We start from the raw sequence: 9,608 nt of genomic DNA on the forward strand, positions 1-9,608 counted from the left end.
ATACAAGCTGCCAGAGGTCTGCTGCAGCCAGATGAGGAAGATCTGCCTGAGACAGGCTTCCCCTGTCAAGGAGGATGCAGAGCGGGGAGCACAAACCTAATCTGCGCCTGGCTGGGTTTTTGTGCCTCTCACTCACATGCCACGTTAGGCAGCAAATCACTCGGCAGCGCTGCAGAAAACAAAAACCTATGCACCAGGACCGTCCACTTCTGCCGAAGGCAACATCACTGTGCTGTAAATGATTAATGGGAAAAATATTGCACTGCTCCCTTCCAAGCCTCCCCAGCAGCGCTAATGCCCTCCCAGGACGTGATGTCGCTCGGCATCGAGGCGCAGATGTGGTCCTCTCCCTTGCTGCCCAGAGTGGGAGGGACTCACAAGACTTGGAGTCACTATTTCTGATCAAGAAATGGAAAATCCCTTCTCTGGGAAAGTGCTGTCATTTCTTCTCAAGAAGTTTTGAGGTGTAACCATGGCTTGGGCTCGCCTACTTTTGCTGGAGGCCTCCTGTATGGCTTTGGTTTGCTGAAGAGACTCCCTCTGCGGCGTGAGGCTGCTCGCTGACCTCTCTGCAGTCTTTTCCTCCACCAGTGCTGTGTCCTACAGCCTGGCCCACCAGGAGGGACCACAACTGCCCTCAGGAAGCCTCCAGGACCTCACCAAAGGCATGGGTTGTACTTTGGTAAGCATCTCCTTGAAAATGGCTAAAACACAGTAAACATTACTTATAATCATCAAACAGATTTATGATCGAACATTTAAAGAACAGTACTTCAGGCAAATTTTAACCCCCTCCACCCTGAGACTGGGTGGAAAGGATGGCGACTGATGGTGCTCCCAGACGATTTGTGCTGCCACCAGCAAAGCCTGAGCAGCTGTGACATGTTATCCAAACGCTTCTGAGACTCCACGTTTGCCACCAAAATGAGATTACAGTGGCGGTATGTGGCATGGGCACTAGAGATACATTGTTTTCTGGCTTTTGTCTGGCTTCTCCATGACTATTTAGTACCAGGAAGAAAATATTTTAGCAGAGGATCCAGCTGAAGTCTTTTGTCTCTCTGAACTAAGGAAGGGACACAAATATGGCTTTAATTAAAAGGATTTACTAAGTGCTCTTTTTAGGGAGAGTCTGTGAAACAGAATTGTTTCAGTGGAGACAGAGCAGGGAAGTCCAAAGTGGAGCAGGTGAGAGCTAAAAGGACGAAATCCACGCATTTCCATCAGAGAAGGGATAAAAGTTCAGGGCAGGCTTTGTGGGGAGTCACTGTCTCACCACAAAAATCCTCACGAGCGTGTCCCTGGGGCTCTGGGGAGCTTGCCTGGCAATGGGCAACTTGGCTAAAAATGCAAGACACATAAGAGATGAGAAAGATGCTCATTTGTAGCAATAAATGTGTCATCTTCTCCTTTCTATTACAGACTTCATTTTCAGAGAATGCGCCCAAAATGAGCAGATCTAAAATTAAAACAAACTGAAAGCAGTAAGTCGACGATAACAATGCTATCACTTGGAACGGGTTAGCAGCTGGCGTTTCGTGCCTTCCTCCTACATCTCCATCCCGGTTTTGGCTAGGATAGAGTTAATTTTCTTCCTAGTAGCTGGTACGGTGCTGTGTTTCGGAGCTTGGGTGAGAATAATGTTGATAACACGTTGATGTTTTAGTTGTTGCTGAGCAGTGCTTGCACAGAGTCAAGGACTTGTCTGCTTCTCACCCCACCCCACCAGCGAGGAGGCTGGGGGTGCTCAAGAAGCTGGGAGGAGACACAGCTGGGACAGCTGACCCCAGCTGACCAAAGGGATATTCCATACCATATGATGTCATGCTGAACAATAACACTGGGGGCTAGTTGGCCAAGGGGCAGCGGCCGCTGCTCAGGAAGCGGCTGGGCGTCCGTCAGCGGGTGGTGAGCAAATGCATTGAGCATCACTTGTTTTGTATATTCTATTATTATTATTATTATTATTATTTCCCTTCCTTTTCTGTCCTGTTAAACTGTCTTTGTCTCAACTCATTTCACTTTTTTATTCCTCTGATTCTGTCCCCCATCCCACTGCGGGGGGAGAGTGAGCAAAGGACTGCATGGTGTTTAGCTGCCTGCTGGGTTAAAACACAACAATCTCCTTAAATATGAGCAGCTGAAGGGACATCGGGGAACTAAAGGGACCTTGGAGACCCAAAGGGACCACATGTTCTTAGCAGATTTCTCCCAGGGGTGGGATATCCTCATCAAACCGCGGCTCCAGGCTCATGAGGCTATCCAGACTTTTGGTCCAGCAAGAGCCTGCCAAATCTCCGTGAGGATGCCTCATTCCTCTTCTGTGACATTGCTGCAGCGTGACCTCATGAAGGTGGTATTTACACCACGTGTTACACCCATGAGAAGCAGCTGTGGAGAGGCGTTCAGCTGTCGGGAAGGCTCACATTGCTGATGAAGTTTTGGGATGCAGCAGCTTCGGTTCTGTCTTTCTGTTGGATCTTCCCGATCCTGTCACCCCAACCAGCAGCCTGCTAATACAGAGCAAACCAGCAGGTCCAGGGTTTCTCAGCTGGTTCCTCCAAAGGCAACGTTGAGGACATGGAACAGCTAAAACCCTGGAGCTAACCATTGGCCCTTAGGGCTTCTCCATCCTTCATCCCTCCAGGTGCTTGGCAGCACCAGCACCACGGGATATGCTTCCTCCAGTTGAACCACAGGGGCCCAGAAAATATCAGCTGGCCTGGAGAACTTGTTATATGCTTGAAAATGGGTGATATTTGGTTCCTTACCCCAGCAGTTGTGTGTATAACCCCGTACATGCCAGGGAAGGAGGCTGACAGTCTGTCAGTAAGGTACTGGCTTGGCACAACCATCACATAAAATGCAAATGGATTAGTTTTATGCGTTTCAGGAGGAAAAAAGGGTCACTGGGATTGGTCTTCTGGTTGGTTTTGCAGAATTGCAGGAGCAGGAGTTGGCTGATCATCACTGTTTCCAAACTCCATCGTACTTCTGCACGTGGGCTTGTGAACACAGGCTTCATTTTCCCTCAGAAATTAGCTGCTTGGGTAACCATACAAAAGAAAAAAAAAAAAGTGCAGATTTGGGAAAAAAAAAAAAAGGTCACCTTTCTGGAAGGGACATTTGGTGGGAAGCCAACTGTGGAGATCTGGTGCTGGAGCAGAAGCCCAGGTCATGGTCCCCAGTATGCTGTGCAGGTTTGGGCTGCTAGAAAAACATGGTGTTAAATGATATGAGTAGGTCTTTCTTGTGTATTTCTTTTCCTTATTTAACTTGAGGATTACTCTGTGTGTTGCGAAACGTGGCAGCAGTTAGAAGGAAGCAAAGACCTTGGTTTTGTTTGGTTTTTTCCTCTCTAAATTTGACAGGTGTGGTTAATAAGGGTATCGCAGATAGAATAAATAGATACAGAAGTGGTTGGTAGGCAAATTTACAGCCAGATTATTTTTTTTTGTGGTCAGTGAGAATAGGAGATGGATGTTTTTAGCATAGATAAATTTACTGTTCTAATTTGTGCTTACCTTTCCCTATAACTAAGGGTTATGCTTTTCTTTCACCTTAAGCCTCTGCTTCTGTTTGGTTCCATGAGAATATTGTATATTACTCCTGTATATTACTCCTTTTCATCAGGTTCTGTTACCTTAAATTAAACTTACTTTTAAAATAAATACTGAAATTCTATGAATCTCGTTCCATGAAGCATAAACTACTGCATTTAGGCATATACCTCTTAACTACTTGAAGGCATACCCTGCTGTCATAATTGGGATTTTGTGTAGAAACGTGTCAGTAGTTTCAGTACGTCCCACATGAATGAGAACAGGAGCTATGCAGAGAGGAGACCAGACACCTTCAGCACTAAGAAGTGGCCTGGCAAGAACCTCACAAAGCCCAGCAGAGGTAAATGCCAGAGCAGAGATGGAGAAGGAGTCAGGCTCCTCTCAGAGGTTACACAGGGGAAGAACAAGGGACAACAGGTACAAGATGGAAGATGAGAAATGCCAGTTGGATATTAGGAAAAAAATGTATTCTTCATAAGGGAGATCCAACACTGGAGCCCAGCGAGGCTGTGGGATCTCTGTCCTGGGAGGTGCAAACCTTGGCCCTGAGCAACCTGATCTAACAGGGTTTGGAGGAGAGACCTTCAGAGGTCCCAGCTCCCAAGGCCCCCACCAGCCTCTGTTCTTCTGCAGATCTATGAGTCATAGAGAAAAACCCACAGTCTATTGGTGGAGAAACTGGAGAAGTTACAATCACTCATTTAGTCTTGTTCTTAACCAACATGTTTGTGTTTTCATTGCCAGGTTCTCCATGCCCCAGTGCATGTCCTTTCTTTCTACAGGCCCAACATTTAAGACCTAATTACTTGCCAGTCAAATACCTGTTCATGCTCCACTTGGCCAGGTGGAGCAAGAGAGAGGACTGGGTAACTCTATCCCCTCACCTCCGGCTGCAGGTCAGTCACCAAAATCCTCCTGAGATGTTTCACCAAACCCACAGGAGTAGTCACCAGTAGAGACTTTCATCAAAGCTTCTGTGCTGACCTGATTAAGCCAATGGGCCCAAACGGGGCCGTTGATGGTTCATCATTAGAAGGGAAAAGCTGTAGGTTGTGATGACAGGCTACCAGGGCTGATAAAATCACTCATTATGTAGGGAACCCATGAGGCCACTGTGACCTCAAGGATGTGGTCGTGTTGGCCCATGGGGCACAGCTGTGTTGTTTCCCAGCTGGACGAGCACTGAGGTATGTGCTCCTTGCTGTACCTTCTGTGCCCCTGGAGCGGGTCTGCTGGGGCAGAGTGAGAAGCTACAGCTGTCAAGTACGGACACAGGGTGAGGAGGTGGCTGCCTCTTCCGCTCATCCCCATCCTGATACTTGAAGGGATCATGACATCTCTGTTTTGCTTCCCTGTTGCATCTCTCTCGTCAGCATGGAAATACCGACAGCCCAGTCTCGGTGCCTCTTCAACAGAGCCTCCTCACCCTCCTGGCTTCACCTGCAGCCCCAGAGCAGGACACTTTGATGCTAGCATCCCCAGCCAACCTCAGCGGGGCAGCTAGGGATCATCGGAGAGGCTCACCATCCAGTGGCTCAGCCCCATCCCTTGCAGACACAAAGCGTTACTGTACTTCCAGACCCACATCAGCCCCACAGCGCCGGTGTGACTTCCCTGTGCCGAGGTCCACCATGCGCCTGGTTGCAGGGGACCTGCCCAATGGTAGGCGCAGACACTGGGAGGTGGCTGAGCCTGGCATGGCACTGTGAGGTTCTCCCCACCTGGGATCTCTGGGTGGGCATACAGAAGTCCAACCACAGCCACTTTGTCTGAGCTAGGTCCTGGGTCCAGCCTTGAGTGCGTGGCTCTGACCCCACCGTGGCTATAACAAGCTGTTTTCCTCCCATCTCTCCAGCACTTGGCTTCCAGCCCCGAAAGGAAGAGCACCATGCCAAGAATTCCTACAGCCGTGTCCAACGGAGCGAGCTGACACCTGATTTGCCCTTAATTACAGTGGTGGGAATAAGCCCAGGGACAAATGTGAAAGGGTGACGACCGGGTGGTGATAAGGACAAGACTCGTCTGTCATTTGCCATGAGAGCTTGTCCCGAGGGCTTTACTTCCTATGAAAAATCAGCAGAAAGACTTCCAGCGTGCGGAGAACCAGCTCACAGGACAGGACATATAGAAACCCTGCCCTCCCCTCTGCCACGCCAGCATCTCCAGACCAGAAAGGGCTCCGTTATTCCAAACGAAGTCCCCTCACAGCCTCGCGTCGGGAGCAACGTGCGTGCCGTTCACATGCCGACGTGCCGCAAGGCGCCAAGCGATGCAAAACTACTGCAAGAAGAGAGTTAAAAATAGACGTTGAATTATTCCAGAGCCTTTATCCAGCTTGCTTGTGGACAAAATAACCCTCGTTACCTTGTGACCCCTCAGCAGCTCCAACCGTTCCCACCACCACTGAAACCACCCCCAAGCCGGGAGACCCTGCCCTTGCTGCCTCTGTTGTGTTCCCGGGTTGCTACGTTACAAAAACACTTGGAAAGGGAGCTGCAGCTCCGAGCCCGAGCGCCTGAAACCTTCGGGCCATCCTCGAGGTCACTAATGGAGGGTTTTTAGGTGCGACCAGGCTCCTTTCTGAGCCAGCAGCTTTCAGCTCTTGCCCCAAAAGTGTGCTGCGCTTCCTTGCTTTAAGCATGTAAAAGGAAGAGAGAGAAAAGTCATAGGATTAGAAGAAATATTTTATTTTATTTTACTTTCTTTTACTTATTTTATTTTAATTTATTTTCATATTTAATTATATTTTAAATATTTTATTTTATTTTTATTTTTAATTTAAATCAATTTAAAAACATTTGGAGAAGAAAAGCCCCCACAACAATCGGCTGAAGCACCTCAACAGTTTGCCTGGGATGCTCAGCCCCAATTACAAGGGTCTCCCGGCCCGCGCTCTGCTCACTCAGCTCCACCTGGTTCAATTCTGGAGCAGCCTTATGCTGCTGGCCATAGGTTGTGGGTTTTTACACCTTTTTAAAGGCTTGGGAAAGATTTCAGAAGGATGTAGTCGCAAGTTTCTGCACCCCATGTCGGAGCCCTGGGGTACAAGGAACTGGTGGCCCGAGAGGGATATTTTTTGATGATGCGATTTGAAAGCTTTGATCTCTTTGGGGCTATTAAATTAAAAATGCGACGCTTTACGTCCTCCTGGGCTTATGCCTGAGCAGGTATGGTTGGAACTCGGCTGCTTCCCAGCCAGGAGAGACAGTTTGAAGGGGAAACTGGAGTGGGATAGATGGTGCTCGCTGATGACCCTCTTCTCGTTTATGAAATATTGCAAACGGGTGTTGGTCATAGGGAACGAGTTTCTAGAGAAACTTGGGAATCCATCAGGTGGGCATTTGTACTTGCTGGACAAACAGGAGACGGCGGAGCTCAGGCGGAGAGTACCCCATCTGCCCCAGCCTAGGGGGCTGAGGGGTTGATTTTTACTGTTTCCCAGACATTCACCGTCTCTTCCTGTCAAAAACCTATTTTTTTTTTTAAAGAAGATAATAATATATTACTATAGAAAATTATATATATTCTATACATCTTAGTTTTTAATATTATTTATTTCTATATGCACATTCATATTATAGATACATATATTTCTATAATATAGAGAAATCTATAATATATCTAGAATACATAATTATATATAGTAATACTTATTCATAGGATAAATATATAAATGTACGTTTCTATAAAAATAGACATACACACAACCTTAGGGATCTGTGTGTGTAGCATGTCTGCTTTGCTGGATGCCCGGATGCACCTCCTGGGATTCTATGTAATATAATATAAATACACATATATAAATTCTTGGATTTACATATGTATATTTATATTATAGATAAATATATAAACACATATTTATAAAATATAGAAAAATATAGACTATACATAGAATATATATAATTATACATATTTTTATATACACGCAGAATGACATATCCAGGAATATTAAACAGCGTTTTTACTAAAAGTGAGACCCAGGGGAAACAAAACCAAAGGTAGATCATTTCAGAGGAAGGGCAGACCTATAAAATTAGGAAAAACATTAAATGCTGCAACCTTCACTCCTCTTTTCCCAGTCCTGGGTGCATATCAGGCCTTGCCAGGGCAGCCAGGACTTTCTCTTGGTTCCTGCTCTATCCTTACGCCATAAATTAGGCTCAAGCCCCTGCTCCGAAATGGCCTCAGGGAAGGTTGCGGGACAGAAGGGCTTTGGGCGTGATGGGGAAGGGGTCTCCCCCTGCTCGGCCTGATGGGGTGAAGACCTTGCAAGGACAGAAGGAAACTTAGCTGGGGCATCACCTTTCAGCTTAACGGAGAAATTTCCATAACACATCTGCGTTGCTATTTATATTATTTGGAGAACAAACAAAAAAAAAAGGCTTTTTTTTCTATTATTCCTTAGTCAGTAAATTAAAATGGTCACACCTTGGCTTTCCAAGCGCCTCCTGGCTGCATTTCCCTGGCATTCGCGCTGTGTCTTTTCCCCCATAAACACCCAGATTTCCATTATCTGCAGATCCTGCTCAGCTCGGGCGAGGCAGTTAATTGGTAATAAATGAAGTGGCTGAAAAACAGACAGAGGATGGAGGGAAAATAAATGTCCTCAGTGGGAAACTCAATAGGGAGAGCTAAGGAAGAAATAAATGAAAGGGAGATGAAGGGATGATGCTGGCTACCCAGAAGGGCTTTTTCACCTCCTCTTCACTCCATGCCAGAACCGAGCCCATTCGAAAAGCGACTGTCCCAGCCAAAACCCGCCGGCGCTGAGCCAAGAGTGGGATGAGGAGAAGGGCTGGAGTGAAGGGAGGACAGGACCAGCTTTTTGGCAGCATCTCGCATCGGCGTCTCAGGTGATGAAACCAAAGGAAACCACAACTATTTTATTTATTTATTTAATTTACGAGGCGTTTTATTTATGAGGCATGAAAACCAGGCGGCAGTTTGGGTTTGGTGCCTTTTTCCCATTGTTTCTTGCTCTCACGTTAGCAATGCAGTCCAGCCCGATGTTCCTGGAAGATGCCGAACCCCCACAGTGAGATGGTGACATCAGGCACAGCGGAATCCAAAGCTTATTTTTTTTAATTTGAGCCATTTCGACCTCCTGTTGTCAGTGTTTCTATGACTACTTAACCCAAAACGTCGGCGCGGGCGGACGGGCTGCCGGCACGTCGCTCCCTGCACATCCCCGGTTGGTGTTTTTGGGAGCAGCGGCACTGGGAGGCTGTATGCATCAGCTTGCACGTGTCCTGTGAGAAAAACCTTTCTCTCGCGTTTTAACCTAGCTCTTGGACAATAAAGTTTTTTAAAATAAGGCCAGGGACATGTGCTGCACAGCCTCTCCTCCGTCTGTCCTTCAGCTGGCAGCCGCTGAAGGAATCAGGAGGAGTTGCTGGGGGAAGATGCACAGGGGGACTCTATCAGCCCCATCAGCTTCACCTCCTTAATCATCCCGAAAAGACACCATCACAGCTCCAGGAACTCAGTGTTTTATCAAAATTTGCTGTTTTCAGATGGGTTGATTCTGGTTGCCTCCATCCTAAGCGACACGGTGACCTGACCGACACCATTGGTGCTCAGCATCGATTTTTTCCCTTACTTCCATAAAACCCAGTGAAGAAGGGAATGTTTTCTCCTGGTTCCACCGCAGTGAGACAGGCCACTGAAATTAGTTTTATTGCAAGCAGATAAAAAGTTATCCCTGTTTATTACCCTGTAAGTTATGCCTGTAATTATCCTGTAAAAGGATGGCTGTAAAAAAGTTGTTTTGGTGCTGTCTGGAGATCATTTAGTTTGCATTTTTGGGTTGAGGATGCTGGACGTGGGATTGTAGCAGTGCTGAGCTGTAGGAACAGAGTGTCGGGTTTAAGCAAAGCGCTTTAATTAACAGTGCAAGCACAGGAGTGGGGCTGCTTTTTCATTTAAGGTAAAAGCAAGCTCCCATCGACGTCTGGAGAAGGATCAGGACTTTGCTGAAGTCCTGGAGCAAATCCAGGACTTTTCTGCTGGTGGTCCCAAGGTAAAAGAGAAGCATCTTCCTCAACA

Source organism: Tauraco erythrolophus, chromosome 2, assembly GCF_009769465.1.
Source record: "Tauraco erythrolophus isolate bTauEry1 chromosome 2, bTauEry1.pri, whole genome shotgun sequence".
Classification (NCBI taxonomy): domain Eukaryota; kingdom Metazoa; phylum Chordata; class Aves; order Musophagiformes; family Musophagidae; genus Tauraco; species Tauraco erythrolophus.